Source organism: Zalophus californianus, chromosome 1 (assembly GCF_009762305.2).
Source record: "Zalophus californianus isolate mZalCal1 chromosome 1, mZalCal1.pri.v2, whole genome shotgun sequence".
NCBI lineage: Eukaryota > Metazoa > Chordata > Mammalia > Carnivora > Otariidae > Zalophus > Zalophus californianus.
Window position 1 is genome coordinate 54510535 of NC_045595.1, and position 17648 is coordinate 54528182.

A 17648-nucleotide genomic window follows, 5' to 3' on the forward strand; every position below is an offset into this window, starting at 1 on the left:
ATGGACCAGGGTGCCTGGGTGGCTCAGTTGGTTAAGCGACTGCCTTCGGCTCAGGTCATGATCCTGGAGTCCCGGAATCGAGTCCCGTATCGGACTCCCTGCTCAGTGGGGAGTCTGCTTCTCCCTCTGACCCTACCCCCTCTCATGCACTCTCTCTCTCAAATAAATAAAATCTTAAAAAAAAAAAAAAGTTGATGGACCAGTATGACTAAGTACTCAAAACTATGATATGGAAGAACACTCCAGTGCTTGCTTCAGCAGCATATATACAAAAATGGAACAACAGAATTGATTAGCATGGCCCGTGCACAAGGATGATATTCAAATCTGTGAAGCATTCCATATTTGTCACGGACCTCTGGGGTACTTAGTGAATTGCTGAAACCACAAATTTAGATCTGTGACTGTCAAGAATCTACCTGCTGTGTAGTTTTCTAGTCGAGTCCCAGGAGGCTCCCAATTCATTTAGTATCCCAAGAATCCTCTGAATCTCATAGCTAGAAAGTATTTTTAAGCCACTCTTTAGGCCAACCTTCTCCTTGAGCTATCTATTCTAGACTATATCGATTGCTATGAGATTATTCTTGGCAAGACCCGCAACAACAGAATAGTGGTCAAAAGCATGACTTCTGGAGCTAGAAAGGCATGGTTCTCATATCCAGTAAACTTCTAACCAGTTGTGTGAACTTGGTAAATCACTTCAAGCTCAATCTTCTGTTTTCCTCACTTATAAAATAGAGATAGTAGGGGCGCCCGGGTGGCTCAGTCGCTTAAGCATCTGCCTTTGGCTCAGGTCATGATCCCAGAGTCCTGGGATCGAGCCCCGCATGGAGCTCCCTGCTTAGAGGAAGACTGCTTCTCCCTCTCCCACTCCCCCTGCTTGTGTTCCCTCTCTTGCTGTCTCTCTCTGTCAAATAAATAAATAAAACCTTTTAAAACAAACAAATAAATAAATAAGAGACAGTAATATTTCACAGTATAGCGTTTATACTAAGGATTCACTATTGCATTCTAGCACTTAGAATGCTTGGATCAATAAATATTTGCTGAATTAAAAAATAAAAAAAGAATATCCAGGGCACTGGGTGGCTCACTCAGTTAATCATCTGCCTTCAGTTCAGGTCATGATCCCAGGGTCCTGGGATCGAGCCCTGCATTGGGCTCCCTGCTTCTTGCGGAGCCTGCTTCTCCCTCTCTCTCTGCCTGCCGCTCTGCTCTCCCTGCTTGTGCGCTCGAACTCTCTCTCTGTGTGTCAAATAAATAAATAAAATCAAGGAAGCGGGGGGGGAGCCCCAAGGATTAGGGATTATTCACCTAGAAAAGGGATTTTTCAGAAACATATTTTGAAAGAAATCCCTGCCTGCAAAGGCACTATATACTCTGATTGGCCCTAACTGGAGAAACACAATTTAATATAGATTTCAGTTTAATAGGTTAGATTTGTCTAACAGAGGAATCCATAGTAGAATGGACTTCTTTGGGAGATTCTGAGGCCATATAACCACTTGGGGAGAATATGACAGAGCTGAATAAAATGACTGTAGAAGTACCTTCCAACCTAAGATACTGTGTTAACGAAAAGTCTCAAAAGGTAAGTGGAACTTCCTTTAGGACAATGCTCCAGAATTCTTGCCTTACCCTTCAGATAGCTGTAGCAACTTGGCAGGGGGGAAACAACCCTAAAAGCAGAGAATTAAAAAGAATCATTGCCGGGGCGCCTGGGTGGCTCAGGTGCTGAGCGTCTGCCTTCAGCTCAGGTCATGATCCTGCTTCTCCCTCTCCCGCTCCCCTTGCTTGTGTTCCCTCTCTTGCCATCTCTCTGTCAAATAAATAAATAAAATCTTAAAAAAAAAAAAAAAAGAATTACTGCTGAGGCACCTAGGTGGCTCAGTTGGTTAAGCGTCCAACTCTTGATCTCAATTCCAGTCTTGATCTCGTGGAGTTCGAGCCCCGTCTTGGGGCTTCTTAAATAATAATCATAATAAATGTTTTAAAAAGAATCATTGCTACCATCGGGTTACCTGCCAGTCAAATTACGTGAAGCAAAGATAAATATCCTTGCATTTCCTACTTTAAAGCACTATTTGGAGGTTAAGACTGTTGGCTTCTGGACTTCCAGAAATCTCACTGTGGCCTTTTGACAGTGGATGTGGAAACCAATGGGAAACTTCTACTCTTTTATCTAAATTTCTACTTTATTCATTTCTAATATAAGAGTTAATTATTGGACTTCATAGCTTACTTTAATTGCTAAGACCAACTGTTTAATTTTTTTCCTTAGGTGTTTCAGGAAAATTAGTCTCCTTGGATGTAGGCATCTAACTAACAGGTTACCGATTTTTTGGCAGTCTAGATTCTTCTAAGATCTTCTATACCCTCTGCCTTTCTATTACACCCCTCACACTAAGTACATGATAAAAATGTACAATACTGAGGCATCTGTGCTATAGTGGAATGAGCACAAAAAATTAAGACTCAGCCATGTACTAGCTCTCTGGTCTCAAGCAAGTTTAAAATTTCCCCTAAGCCCTAATTACTTCATTTGTAAAAAATTAAAAATTAAATTTAAAAAAGGGAGATCAGAACTACCTCAAAAAGCTGACATGCAATGTAAACTACATTATATACATAAACAAGATCTCACATACCTTAGATACAAGATAAGCTGAGTATGATCCCACATAATAATATTAAAACAAACTCACCTCCACAAAACATCCTTGCAAAGATCATTACCAACTACATGGAAAAGATTCTCAATTATTGAATGAGTCACTAAAATTCAGCATTCTCAGGCGCCTGGGTGGCTCAGTTGGTTAAGCGACTGCCTTCGGCTCAGGTCATGGTCCTGGAGTCCCAGGATCGAGTCCCACATTGGGCTCCCTGCTCGGCGGGGAGTCTGTTTCTCCCTCTGACCCTCTTCCCTCTCGTGCTCTCTCTCATTCTCTCTCTCAAATAAATAAAATCTTTAAAAAATAAAATAAAATAAAATTCAGCATTCTCAGGGCAGATTTCTTGCTATCTTAGGGCAATAAGAAGATGACAGAGGGATGGTTCTCACCTTCATCCCCCTTTCTTAACTATAATTCTCCAACTTTATTTTGTGGTCAGTGTGAGACTACAATTATGAGCTCTCTTCCCCCCACCCTCAACCTCATAATGCAGAAATATACACAGAGACTGTATATTTAACTGGTTACCTCAGTAAATAGAAGAGGCCTTATCTTAGACCCTGTAAATAATTACTCCATTTTCTTATTATTTTGTTTAGATATGTAAGAATCTAGAAAGTCACTGCTCATATTTTAATGATGAATGGTATTGAAGTAACTCTAAGGAATCACTACAGTATTTTATTTCCATTGCTACTCATCTGAAAAAGAAAACAAGAATTATTTAAAAGTAATAGCATAAGAAACCAAACAGAATGAAATCAGTCTTTGTCCCTGCTCTTAGATTTCTGCCCTCATTCAAACAAGCTGATCTAGTTACCACTATCTGAAAAAAGAAAAAAACTTTCTCCTACTTGACAGAACTGCTATTCTTCAGTTCTCTGACATGATCAACAGGATAAAAAGGCAAGAATGCTAATAAACACAGAATCAGAGGGAACCCAGGGATCTGGACCTGGTATCTTTCATAATTAGCTATATAACCTCAAGCAGGTTTTAACACCCTGGGCCTGTAAAATGAGGAGTTTAGTTAGGATTGTCTCTAAAGCTTAGCAGTCTGAGTCTTTGCTAATCACTTGGAAACAGCCAGATCTACTAGCTGAAAATCATGTGTTGCAAGGGACTCATTTTGTAACCCAAAGTTTCTAAATTCTTAACTTCCTCATTATTACAACTTTGAAATGTGAGTCAGGGCTCCTTATTCCAGTTAGATGTGATTATGATAAAATAAAATATATTTGTCAGTTCTTGATATCTGACTTGATCTTTGGCTGGAGGTATGAATATTCTTATAATATATAAACCAATAAATCCTTATTAACTCTTTTTACAAAGAGACTTGTCGTAAGATTAATTTTTTAATGGGGGAAGGGGCAGAGGGAGAGAGAGAATCTTAAGCAGACTCCACGTCCAGCGTGGAGCCCAACACAAGGCCCAATCTCACAACCCCAAGATCACGACCTGAGCCAAAATCAAGAGTGGGACGCTTAACCAACTGAGCCACCCAGGTGCCCCAAGATTTTTAAAATCAAACATCTTTTATATATCTAAAATGATTCTATTTAGGAAAAGGTATTTTCAAAGTCCATCTATATATAAAATAAGAGACAGAAATCAATGCAAATACATATTGTAACCCTTAAGTATAAAAGCTCCAAAGTGAAATCTAGTCTTCTACTGACTGACAAGACCATAGGTCACAATGACATAGTATCAAAGTAAGTCAAATTTTTTTTAAATAATTAAAGACTGAATTCCTTATTCGGAATGAAAGAGTCTTGTCTTACACAGTAGGTAATACAAAGGAACAACTTATACACATTAACCATAAATGAAAAGAGAAAACCAGTGCAAAATGCGGCAGACAATACATCTCTAACATATTGCAAAGGCTGATACCCGGACAACACTACTTCAGAAAAATGCCAGCAAAATGGTGAGCATGTGAAAACAAAGAAAAATATTGTGTTTATAGGGTGCAGAAAGTATCCCAGAATCTGACAGAGTCCATGCATCTCTGCACCCAGAATACACTTAGAGAGTAATTTAACCATGACAGTAGGGACTACAGAAAATGGAATACTGTGTATAAACCTGGCCTCTCTAATCGCCTCCTTATGTGCCTGGAACATCTTGACATTGTTCATGTTCGACTGCCAATATTTCACATATCCTCCATGGTCTGCTGTCAACATCCACATGTCATTATGTGACCAAGTCATGGCCCTCACTCGGCTATCATGAGCCTGTAATATTGTTTCAAAACTGAAGGTGAGTCCATTCCACAAGGTGAACTCTCTACTAGAAGCTCCAGTGACCAACGGTCTTCTTTCTGGAGTCCACCTAACAACAAATACTGGACACTTTATTAGTTGATGTTCTAACAAATTTTGTTGTTATTGCATTCATAGGATTATTCAACATCCCTATAGGTGGGACCAAATCATTATAATAACCTGCATCAGGCTGAATTGCCCACGTATCTCTCTGGTCTCTTTGCCATATTCTATTCTCCAAATACTTAATTACAGACGGATTATACTCTATGGTTTTTCAGTTTACTGCTTTTCTCATCCATTTTCCATCAAAGGTAAGCTGCTGCATTGCTTGCTGCTGTGCAAATCAGGTGGTTTATAAAATAGTTGTCGAGGTGCTTGGTGCTGGAACCAAGGCATATGGAAAAAACGGGGAGGAGAACCAATTTCTGTAGCTATGGTGATGTATTAGTCCTACGACACCTCCAGCGCTGAGCAGAGCTCCTAATGAATGGTGAGCGAAGGGTTTGTCTTCACTGTCAGGAATGTCTCCCCCTGCCCCCCACTTCTTCCCTCCACCCCTCTCAATCCCTCTCCTCCAAAGGAGCAGCCACCATCTTCCCCTACGAGCCACCGAGTGCACTCAAAATAAATCAAATTTTAACAAATACTTACTAAGCCCAACATTGTGCTAACCTGCCAAAGTTGCCTATCTTTCTTGAGATAAAACGTTGTACTCTCATCTCTGGGGGGAAAAAAAAAATCAATCTGTTCTAGTGATTACCTTATATAATACATGATCCTGGTCTATCCTTCTGTCTAGATTATCTATTTATCTACCTATGAGTCTTTGGAAACTAATAGTCACAAGGGAAGACAGTTTAACAGTGTTATGGATAAACAAAAGAGTAGTGGGACTCTGGTTGCCAAAATTCCCCCCACAACTAAGAATCAAAGCTACTGATAAAGTACCCAAATCCCTTGTGAATAAAAGGGAAAAGCAGAAGTGAGGCCACATATTATATTCCTTTAGAGGTCTAATTACTCTGAAGTATGTATCTGTTTTATAATGTAAAGGAAAAGGAGGTTATATCTAACTTAAAGCGTGAACTGAACATTGTTTTATGTTGAGCCTTCATCACAAAAGCTGCTGTTTCAAACAGAGGAATGTAACTCATATTTTTAAAAATATAAAAAAACACTTTAGAAGCATCCTTATGATAACTCTGCAAAACAAATTTACCAAGTTCAAGAACATCCTAGATATACCCTCAATTTCACCCTTATGACAACCATATTAAATGTCAATATAAGATCATTAAGGATAATCAAAATATCTCTTGGACCACTACATAAATATACTATATTAAAAGAAACACACATTCTGGACCTCTGAACTAGGGTCAATAAAACTAAAGATTACTTATTTTGGCAACCAAGTTTTGTTCTATAAAGTACCTTTAACAGAAAACAACTAAAAAGCCAAAATATATCTCCATCTCTGGATTATTCCTACTTTTCCAAATTCCTATTATTCCCTTGTCAAGAAAAAATATTCCCTTGACAGTGTCACCTACCTGACCCTAAATATACAGAAAACAAATCTCTATTGGTGTTCATCAAAGATTATAATTTTTCAGCTATTTTGTGGAAAATGGACATTATCTTACTACTTCTCCCAAGCAAATCTTTAGGTTTTAAATTTTGTTTACCTTTAAGTTTTTAAAATTCTAACAGTCATTAAGTCTTACCTAGTCTTCTATTATCTATTCATTTCCATAGTTATCATTTCAGTTCAATATTTACAAAGGGCATATTTACACTATGACTACATCATAGTCACTGTACTTAATCCAGCTCATATCCTAATGATCTCCTGTGCTAATTATTTCTCAAGTCATAATCCCATATTTATTAATGTCCTGTCCATAGGACAGTCATCACCTCACTTCCACCTGCTGATCTTGGCTTACGGGCACCACCTGGTGGTCAGCAATAGGAACTACCCCTCCCACCACCTCATTTCTTCCCCACAGAACAGTACTTCTGAGCTTTCAGGTTTTGCTCATAGCTCAACTAATTCAATCTTAAGAGATCTCCCTTTCAGGAGTGCCTGGGTGGCTCAGTCAGTTAGGAATCCCGATCTTGATCTCAGCTCACGTCTTGATCTCAGGACTGTGAGTTCAAGCCCCACATGGAGCCTACTTAAAAAACAAAACAAAACTCCCTTTCATATTAACAGAGCTGGATGCCATCCTGTCGTGATTAACCAAGGTGGCAGGGTCCCTTATTTATAAACCCTGGGTAATCCTCAAACTCCAAATCTACATATTATCTTAATCAGTTTAAGAATGAGATTGAGAATGAGAAAGAATGGGGTTTTTGAGAGCTAATTCAAAGACGGACTCCAGAAAGCAGCAGACACTGAGCTCTCTGTGCCTCTGCCAAGTGTTGGCCTTGGTGAGAAGTCCTTCTGGGCATTCCCAGCCCCGATTCCACCTTGTGGAGATATGGGCCCAGGAAAGCAGCCTGAAGCTGCTTCTGCTCCTGATGTGCCAGCCTGGAGGCAGAAAAATCACCTGGGGCAGTGCTACATGGGCCCTCCAGTATGGGGAAAGGTGACAGGCAGTGCCTCTCCCTTGTCCTCTGCCCACATCTATCCAATTGTTTTATGGAAAATCCATATGTAGACCTGGAAATCATGATTCTATCAGGTTGGTTCAGCCTTTTCAGTGTGAAATCATCCCAGCACTTGGGCTCTTAGCCACCAAACAGAGGGGATTACCAGGAAGAGTAATCCTACTTCCTCTTTCCACCCTACCTGCCTGCCCCAACCCTTTACTCTTTAATTTCCAGATCCAGCCAAGCATTACAAAAAAATTCTCCTTCTCTCTGTCCATACTGTAAATAACCCACAAAACTTCCCTAACTGCAGCCTAATAAAGATAATACTCATTTTTCTAAATTCACCTATTAACAGGAAAATGAAAGAGTGAGCTCTGAAGTGATAGTAACCTTAACAGACTAGGATGACTAACCTTGAACTTTCCCTTCATTAGCTTCCAAAGTTTGCATCTACCTTCGCATTTCCCTTTAATTAAGCTTATTCTTTCTCAGAATTAATGGCAAGAAAAAAGATCTTATTTATGTTTACTGTTTTATAAAATAAGGGGTATTTAAATAGCATTGCTTAGTATTATTTCACTATTTAGTTACCACTGTAATTGTGAAATAGTGTATAATATTTCACCTAGAGTTTGGAGGAATGGAATTTTGGGGCCAGTCTGGGAATCTACAAACCATTTCTAACAATGACATTCAAAAGGACTTTTCCCATAGAAATAAACAACTGAATGTTTTATTATAAAGCTGGTAGATGCTTACACTACATGACAATAACTTCTCAGGGAGCTCCCTGATACCTTAGCTGTTTTCCTATTTTATTCCATCTTGATCATAACTATTTAAAAAAATACATTTTCAACATGCAAACCACCTTTCAAAAATCCATACTGAGGGCTCCCTATTTCCAATCACATCATCCAAATTATTTAGTTTCACATTTATAATACTAAATCAAAGCCTTCTCCCCTAAACAGAGATTTTAAGAATCAGCTATACATAATTACGCACTCTTCCAATCTTCTCTCATTACTTCCTCTAAATGTTTTACCAGTCCTCATACTGGTTAGGATTAGGGTTCTAGGTAGGAAATAAAGATAAATAATACATGTTCCTAGCCCTCCAGAGACTCACAATTGGGGTTTGGTTTTGTTTCGTTTTTCTCCAAGAAGGAGAAAACTATAAAGTACATCTCAGGCACCTGGACGGCTCAGTCAGTTAAGCATCTGACACTTGATTTCGACTCAGGTCATGATCTCAGGGTTGTGAGATCAAGCCCCATGTTGAGCTCCGCTCTGGGCATGGAGCCTGCCTGGGATTCTCTTTCTCTCCCTCCCACCTCACCTCCCATGCACAAACTCTCTCTCTCTCTCTCATAAGCAAACAAATAAGCACATCTCAGCTATTTTGAAACTTGAAATTTGCAGGTATTGTGTTGTCTTAGGATGGAGAAGATCTATACTTACTGTGCCTCATACTCCTAAGACATCCTCCAAGGAGCACATGCTCTATAAAGTCCCTGACGGTAACATGACCACATACTTAGCTCCCCCTTCTCTGAACTTCTACTGCCCTTAATTCAGTAAACATCAGATTTTATATTGTTCTATTGAAGCTTTTAACCACAAGGATGGGTTACAATTATGCTGTAGATACTAATCACCTCAGACCTCCAGGTGGTCAAGTGGAGCCTACAGTGACTGGATCAACTACCCTGGCTATGAACATGTCATCACTTTACCCTGCTGTGCTGGACAGATATTTTAATTTTCTATGTGTACCATGAAAAAGACTGGGAAGTACAAGTTTAATCTGTGGCATTTTCGAATTAGAAGTAATGACCTCATCTGAAAAATGAAGGAAATGAAACCTATGAAATTTAATTTGTTTAAGGTCACAGTGATATTTAATAACAGAAACAAGTCATTCTCAGAATCTAAAACCGCAGGCCCCTGACTTCTGGACTTGATTACACCACATCGCACTGCTTCTTTAGTTGCCACTTACATAAATCGTAAATCTTGCCACCCCCCAAGACTGTAAAGTCTTTGAGAATAAGGCTGTAACACAATTTATATGTAGCTCCCATAACTCTCAAAGTGCTAATCTCCAGCTGAGGCATACTTAAGAGATAGTTATTGGTGGAATAAATCTTGCCAACCCCCAAGACTGTAAGGTCTTTGAGAATAAGGCCGTAACACAATTTATATGTAGCTCTCATAACTCTCAAAGTGCTAATCTCCAACTGAGGCATACTTAAGAGATAGTTATTGGTGGAATAAAAAGTCTTCAGCATAAAGAAATGTCCCATTTAATGAAAAAGAAAACTTCAATTTCCATATTTAGAAATGTGTCTGAATAGTATTAAGTATTTATGTATATTCAAGTATGTACATAAAAAGAATGTGACAAAGTGGACAAATACACTTTGGGAGAAAAGGTACCTGAAACTATACCTTAGAAGAGGTAACTGACATGACTATTCTAAAAGCTACATAAAAGGGGCGCCTGGGTGGCTCAGTTGGTTAAGCAACTGCCTTCAGCTCAGGTCATGATCCTGGAGTCCCGGGATCAAGCCCCACATCGGGCTCCCTGCTCAGCAGGGAGTCTGCTTCTCCCTCTGACCCTCCCCCCTCTCGTGTTCTCTCTCTCATTCTCTCTCTCTCTCTCAAATAAATAAATAAATAATAAAATCTTTAAAAGCTACATAAAAGGATCTAAGATAGTTTAAAAACAAGACAACTGGCTAAAAATGGAGTCACTTCTACTAAGCCCCACGTTATCAAACTGAGAATCTAGTTACGGTTTCACCTCTCCCAGAAAGGTACTCTTAAACCAACAAATCAGGGATTACCCAATCAGTATTAGTTAGGTAATCTACCTGATAACTCCTGAGACTCCCTGCAGGGAAAGTAAACACAGCAATATCAATCTGATTTTTGCCTAGTGAAACTTCCTTGTATCTGGTCCTTTCTGTCTATAAAACTTTGTACAGCTCTTCAGAGCTCCTAAGTTTGCTATAAGGGATGCTGCCCAAGTTATGAATTGTTAAATAAAGCCAGTAAGATCTTTAAATTTTACCCAGTTGAATTTTTCACAATGTGAAAAGCATTAACATATAAACCATACAACATAAATTTAATACACATAAATCAAACCCTCATTAGTAAGAACTGTTCTAAGTATTGTTCCTCACCTATCTGGCATGCATAAACAAGAGGTTATGACTTATGGCCTTGACGGGCATTATCATCCTCTCCCCTTAACAATGCCAAGAAAAACCAATTTCAGTAAAATTTCTTTATAACAGAGGCTTTTGGAACCTTTCCCTTTGCTCTTCCCTCTGCCCAGCCTGCTCCTTAGGCAGATATTTCTTGGTTTCCTCCCATCCTTCAGATATGTGCCCACGTATCAAGGAGGTACTTAAAATTTCCTGCCCTAGAATTCATGTCCCTTCACAACTGTAATATTTTATATAGATTTCTCACACTTTCCAAAATACAGCATTCATATGAAAATTTCTGAAAGCTGAAATGGCGTAAAGAAAAGCAATCACCATTAATTTGTATGAAAAAATTTTTGATCCCCAGACTCAAAAAGTAACCTCTCTTAGGTGTTTCTGATACCCTAGGACACATCTTGGTAACAGATGCATAAAATAAATTGAGATAAAGCACAGATGCTCACAGACACAGATGCTCACAGTTCAAAGCTATAAGAGCTTGATGCGGAGATGCTGAGTGTAGTTACCAGGAAAGGAGCTTGGCAGTGCTACTTTTACTGCTAGGGGTGTGACCTCTGTAACTGCCCACTGCAAAATAAACACTGAACGCCACCGTCACTTTTCACCTTTTTTTGTAAAAGCAAAATTCCTCTTCAGATTTTTTTCAGTTAGCCAAAACAAGCACTAACGTAGGTCTTTCATAAAAGCAAAAGTTTAATGTGAACTTTTTGAAAAGTAGGGGATAACTATTTTATTTACATGTTACTCCTCTTACTATACAGTAAACTCCACGAAGACAAATATTCTTTGTTTTATTCACTCATATATTCTCAGCAAACCGGGGTGGATGAAGTGTGGGCCACAGCCCAGACACTGTTCACCACAGCCAAACCCAGGTATGCATTTACATATTGTGGGTGGCTGCTTTCATGCTACAATGCAGAGCTGAATAGTTGCAAGAGACCAGATGGTCAAAAATATTTACTATCACTATTTACAGAAAAAGTTTGTAGAGCACTGACCAAAAACAATGTTAGGTCAAATACTCATAAAAACACTTACTGAGCAAATGTATGAAAAACAAACAATAGCAAAAAAACTGTTTCTGATCCCACAGTGTTTTAGTAACAGATATAAAAGAAGAGCACATAAACAGAGACATCACCATGGAAGCTTTTGGTGCACTCACCCAGGTTTGCACTTTCATCTGTACAATTTTTCATATTCTACATCATATATTCAAAGAACAAAGTTGGCAAGAGCACTAAAATTCAGATAGCTGGGGCACCTGGGTGGCTCAGTCAGTTAAGCATCTGCCTCCAGCTCAGGTCATGATCCCAGGGTCCTGGGATCGAGCCCCACATCAGGATCCCTGCTCAGTGGGGAGTGTGCTGCTCCCTCTCCCTCTGCCCCTCCCCAGCCCTGCTCTTACACTCTCTCAAGTAAATAAAATCTTAAAAAAAATAATAATAAAATAAAATTCAGATAGTTAAGTAACAAGCTTGTTTAAAATCACTCAGCTAGTAAATGGCAAATCCAGGACAGAAGCCTTTTTTCTTCTTAAATTGTTTTCCATTATAATCAAGGAAATTTTAAGGCGATAATTATTTACTACTCTTCAATTTGAGGATGAAGTATAAAATCTGACTTAATAATCTTACAAGTAATCTGAGTGTTTCAAAGTTTGACTCACCACGAAACAATGATTATATGTAAAAACGTTGAGGTAACCAAACTAAACTATTCTGAATTTGAAGGCCTCCTTTCTCCCCTAATTCTACTGTCCATTTCTTCCCTTATGTTACCACTTCACTTTTAAACATTAACAGTATCCTAACACTGAGGCACACTTACATACTACATTAAAATTTCAAAGCATTTACTTAAATAATCTCAATTTATACCATAAAATGTATACTTGACTTCAGGACCACTATGAATGTTACCACTGCTTCAAAATATGGCCTATCTCTAGCCTATAGTCATGAAAACACACATTCCATAGCCATCATAAGCTTTTATTCTTTCATTGGGTCTTCCATTACAATAACTTAATAGTTTTTCTAAGGTATTTTATGCTCTTGCATAAAATTTACATCAACACTCATTATTCCTTTCTTCATAGAGAACCCCTCTTGCTAATCAACTCCACTTGCCTTCTAGGGAATCCTATTCAGGACCTTCAAACTGATCATTGTTATTCTCTTGCTTTGATCTGACTGCTCTATTTAAGGCTGCTAAGACCCTGGTTTCAGCCATCATAATTTCTTGCCTAGATTCTACAACAGACTCCTAACTGTTCTCCTTCTACCCTAGACTCCCTGCAGTCTACTCACATGGTAGTCGGAGTGATTCTTTAAAAAATAAGTCAGATGGGGGCACCTGGGTGGCTCAGGCAGTTAAGTGTCTGCCTTCAGCTCAGGTCATGATCCTGGGATCCTGAGATAGAGTCCCACATGAGGCTCCCTGCTCAGTGGGGAGTCTGCTTCTCCCTCTGCCTGCTGCTCCCCCAGCTTGTGCTCTCTCGCTCTAATAAATAAATAAAATATTTTTTAAAAAGTCAGATTATTATATCACTCTTATGCTCAAAACATCTAATGGCTCTGCATCTCATTTAGTCCTTACAATGTCTATGAAACTCTACCTGATCTGGCCATCTGTGACTTCTCTGAACTATCTCTTACTACGGTGCCAGGCTCCCTCAGCTTTTTCACACTGGCCTCCTTGCCATTCCTTTAGCATTCAGGCAGGCTCCCACCCTAGGGTTACTTCATCTGCCTTAAATACTTATCCTCCAGATAGCCCGCCACATGACTAACTCCTTCTCTCCTCAAGTCTTAACTAAAATGTTACCTTCTCGATAAGGCCTACCCCATCCCACTTTACAACTACAACTCACCTCCCCTCCATACACCCTCTTGATCTCTGTTATCTCATTTTATTTTTTTTCCATAATACTTATCATCTCACAACATAACATACAACAAATGTAATAAACAAATTATACGTTATCTCCTTCAATATGAAGAAAACTCCGTAAGGGCAGAAATCTCTGCCTGTTTTGTTTTCTGATGTATCTGAACTACCTAGAACATTGCCTAAATACATAGTATTTAATAAATACTGATGAATGACTGAATGAAGTCTTACTCCATTTCAAAGATTTAGCCATATACATTCTCAAACTCACTAATCAGATCTCCTTTCTTGCTCCCATGTCTATTTACTACTAAATTCACTGAACAGATAAACCAAGGGCAGAAGTATTAGGCATAGGGAATATGAATAAGATACCCTGCCCTCACATAACTCTTGTCTTCACTTCTACCATCAATTCTTTGATCTAAATTACTGTCCTCTCTCACTTGGACTGCTATAATAGCCTGCTGGCTCATCTACCTGCATTCAATCTAAATCTACTCCAATCCACTCTCCATGCTATAAGCACAGTTATAGTCTCTAATCACAAAGTTCATACTGCACTCTCCCCTACCCCCAAGCCTTGCTTAAAATTCTTTGATGCTACTCATCCTTGTAGGTTGAGAAAACCTGCTTAACCTTGTCTGCAAACCTCTGTATGAACTGCACCTATCTCTCCAGCCTTAACTGGTATGCACTTGCATGCATACACACAGGCCAAGTATATACACCTGCCATTCTATCCTTTATATGCAGCAAAACTCCTCCATTCTTAGGGCCTTTGTACCTGCAGCTCAGTTACCTCATTCAGATAAACCTCAGTTTATCCTTTCAATCTCTTTCACTTCCTCAGGAAAGTCATACCCGGACTTCCTTAACTAGGTCAAATGTCCCTATGATAGGCTCCAGTAGCACTTGTCACAGTTGAAAATTTAGACTTGTTTTGAATGATTGTTTAATATATGTCCCCATCTGATTATAAACTCCATGAGAGCAAGAATCACATCTGGTTTTGTTCATCATAATATCCACAGTGCCTAGAACATATCAGATAATATATATTTGCTGACTAAATGACTAAAAGCATTAACCATGATATGGAAATATGAAAACTTTAGAAGAATAAAAAGTGTGGGAAACAAGTGCTAGGTTCTGTATGAGGCAGGGAATGGCATGAGGTAAATAAGTACACAAGGGCTAAATCATGGAAGGCCTTGCATGTCATTTTAAGGAACTTTCTTTACTCCTCACATAATGGTGGAGCCAGTGAAGGGTTTTTAAGCAGTGGAAATGGCATCCTTTGCTTTGTGTTTTAGGTAGCTCTCACAGGCTACATGCCGCACAGAGAAAGGATCTGAAAGCGCAATGAGATGAATGAAGGCCCAATCTAAGGCATGAACTTAGGAATGGAGAACAGGGGCAAATTTGGGGATTGTGTGATTGAGGAGTGAAAAGAGATCAGAACAACTCTTAAGGTTATTCTGTGCCAGAATAACTCTTAAGGTTATTATATGCCAACGTGGGTGACTGGTGGCTCCAGAAAGTCAGATCTAGTGATTCTCAAACTCATGGGCTGATTGCACTAGAATCATCTGGGGCCTTGATTTTAAATAGGGTTTTCTAGGCTCCATACCAGACCTTCTAAATCAGAAATTCTGGGCGTGGGGCATAAAAATTTATTTTCAACTAGTGTCCTAAATGATTTCTTCCATATTCACACAAGTTTGGAAACAACTAAGACAGAAAACATACTAGAAGATAAAAAGGTTTATGAGAGATGATGATGAATTTAAATTTGGAAATGATGTGTTAGAATTACCTATGCAGACAACGAACAGACAGTGAGATAACTAATTCTGAAAATCACAGGACTGGTCCAGTTGGAGACCAGTATTTGGTAGAAGCTGAAAGTATGACAGCACTTAAGTTCACAGAAGAGTGAAAAGAGTGGTATGGTTATGGTTAAAACTCCAAAGAATACAACACTTAAGATGCAGAGAAGAGGATTTGCTCATTATTCAAAAAATACCCTAAAATGCTATTTCTGCATGTGATATTTGAACGCAAAATGGTGTCCTACTAGATGTTGGGAGGGATATCAAAGCTAAGACGTGGCACCTCTTACAAGCCCTGTGGACAGTTCTAAGTCTTCTCTCAACCCATCAGCCAAAACGTGACAGGCCATATCATTCAAGTCCATACACCTTGAAAGAGTATATGTTTACTAAGAAAACATGAATTTGTTTTATTCAAGAGTCTTTAACTTAGAGGAGATCCTTACTTCCCATTACCCACGCCAACATCCTAAAGCCCTTCTTTAAAGTCTTTCCCAGATTCCTCTGGACAGAATTACTCCTTCCCTAAACACATTTTTATATTGCTTGTGGCACTTAACACATTCTATCTTGTATTAATATTGTGGAGGCAGCAGAGTGTTACAGAAAGAGAACTAGCCTACAGAAATCAAAAGCTTCACTCCTATTTACAAGTTCTGTGACCCTGAAATCACTTATGCTTCCTAGTTTGTGAATTAATGACAATAAGGACCGTCATTACCATCTAATAAAATTACTAAGAAGATCAAGTGAGATAATTTATGTTAAAGTGCTTTATTAAAATTCATAAATTACTGGGGCACCTAGGTGGCTCAGTCAGTTAAACTTCTGCCTTCAGCTCAGGTCATGATCCCAGGTCCTAGGATCATGCCCTGCTTTGGGCTCCCTGCTCAGCGGGGAGCCTGCTTCTCCCTCTGCCCCTCCCCCCTGGAGGAGTGTTCTCTTTTTCTCTCTCTCAAATAAATAAATAAAATCTTTTTAAAAAATTCATAAATTACTTGCTCTTCTAGCTGTACATATTCTCTTTCTGGCTAGTTCTCAAAATCTTAAGAGATTGGGACAAGTGTTATGTACCTAAATGTGCACCACAACATTTATCAGAATATCTTGCATATAACAGACATTCAGAAATTTGGTCAAGTATGTTGAATAGATGATATGAGAGAAAAAAGAGAGACAAGTTTATACTCTCATTCCAAAAATGACCTGAGGCAGCTGACATGCATGTTTCTTTGACCACTCTATTAACTATCCTGCCAATAAATTCTATTTCCTTGTTCATTCCCCTTTCTGAAATAACCCTTTCTTCTACCCTCACGTACTCACAGATCTAAATCCTATTTCCCCTACAAGATCCAAATCAATGCAGCCACCTCCTACTCCTCCTCTTTCTATTCACTTCAAACCAAAAGGATCTTTCATCTTCTCAACTTGTCCATACACTTATCATACAGATACTGCCTTTTTTTTTTTTAAGATTTTATTTCTTTATTTGACAGAGAGAGAGAGACAGGGAGAGAGGGAACACAAGCAGGGGGAGCTGGAGAGGGAGAAGCAGCAGGAAGCCTGACGGAGGCTCCATTCTAGGACGCTGGGATCATGACCTGAGCCTAAGGCAGATGCTTAACAACTGAGCCACCCAGGCGCCTCCAGATACTGGTTTATATTGTTTGCTATTTCTCTAACTAGACTGTAAGTTCACTGAGTCTAGGATCAGAAAGTTTTCAGATACCCCGGACAACCTTAAAGGTGAATAGTAAGTATAACAGAAACAATCTTATGTAGTAGCCATTTTTAAAAATCTGAAGGATTTCAGAAGGATTTGAAATAAGACTATCTTGTGTATGAAATGCTAACCCTGAATTTTCATAAATTTAGTGCCAATAGCTGATTGTTTCTATCATATTATCCATATAGATGAAGTTTACATTTTAAAGTACAGAAAGTAAAAGTACATTCTTGGATCTCCCAAATACTCAGACCAATGTCCAGCATATTAAAATGGAGAGACCATCTGGTATGGTAGGTGAAAGCAGCTTTTGAATCAGATAATGCCTAGAAGAGAGGAGTTACTAAAACATACTCATCAAAATGTAAATGTAAATGGCCTACATTTAGTATT

General features: G+C 38.9%; 1 protein-coding gene, 1 non-coding gene and 1 pseudogene across 4 annotated transcripts in view; 1 reads left to right on the forward strand and 2 right to left on the reverse strand.

Annotated features, from left to right (window-relative positions):
* TMCC1 (transmembrane and coiled-coil domain family 1) overlaps window positions 1-17648 on the reverse strand; it is a 251422-nt gene that overhangs the window by 163662 nt on the left and 70112 nt on the right. The window lies entirely within an intron of this gene.
* LOC113919062 lies at window positions 246-349 on the forward strand. The gene has a single exon (XR_003518801.1). It is a non-coding gene; the product is annotated as a U6 spliceosomal RNA (small nuclear RNA).
* On the reverse strand, window positions 4415-9803 carry LOC113917550 (annotated as a pseudogene).